This window comes from Mastomys coucha, unplaced genomic scaffold (genome assembly GCF_008632895.1).
Source record: "Mastomys coucha isolate ucsf_1 unplaced genomic scaffold, UCSF_Mcou_1 pScaffold16, whole genome shotgun sequence".
NCBI lineage: Eukaryota > Metazoa > Chordata > Mammalia > Rodentia > Muridae > Mastomys > Mastomys coucha.
In genome coordinates, this window is record NW_022196898.1 from 14677269 (window position 1) to 14678132 (window position 864).

Genomic DNA, 864 nt, shown 5'->3' on the forward strand with positions numbered 1-864 from the left:
GGTGTGGGCGCTCTTTAGTTATCTTTTGGACCCAATAGATGTCAGAGGATCCAGGACTGGAAGGCCCCGTAGGCGGCCCCAATGAGGATGTAGAAGTATCAAGAGGGAGAGGCAAGGCCTGAGCTATACGCTGGCCTTGACAGATGGTGAGGGGCCCTCTCGAGGAGGAGGACAAGATCTTAATTTCTCCGGTATAATCATTATCCACGAGGGATGGGAAGATGGTAATACCTTGAAGGGCTGGGGAGGCTCGCACCAAAACAAGATAATAGGTTTTAGGGGGTGGGGGCCCAAAAGTCCCAGTAGGTATGGCCAGGACACCCTGATCATGGGTTAGTATTGTATAGGTGGAGGCACAGAGGTCCAGTCCTGCGCTTCTGGGGGAGGCTCGACAAAGGGCTGTGGCGGCAGGGATTGATTTGGGAGTGGCATCTTGTTGGGTTGTGGCTGGCTGGTCCCCTGAGGCTGGCAGAAAATTGATAGGTTGAGGGACCTGGGGCTGGTCCTTCACCCTGTTTTCCGAGTGAGGCGGGAGTGGATTGCCCAAGATGTCTGTCTTGGAGTGGCAGGCAGGTGTTGGCCCAGTGTCTACCGCGGTGGCAGGGGGGACAGACACTAGTGGGAGGTCTTTGTGTGTGGACCGTAGAGGTGCAGAGGAAGAAGGAAGGCGAGAAGGGGTAGAAGAAGGAGCAGAGGCTGGGGCAGATGGGCGTGTCTCGAACCAAGTGACAGGTGGTTGAGGAGGACGAGGACTAGAGGCAGGAGCGGGCTCTCCAGTAGTCTGAGAACGAGTGAAAGGAAAAGTCAAGTGGACTGAGGGGCGCTGTGAGAGACAGGGATGAGCATTAGAGGAGGAAGAGCAGA

At 55.9% G+C, this 864-nt stretch overlaps 1 pseudogene; it reads left to right on the plus strand.

Annotated features, from left to right (window-relative positions):
* LOC116094310 overlaps positions 1-864 on the plus strand; it is a 61257-nt pseudogene that overhangs the window by 28128 nt on the left and 32265 nt on the right.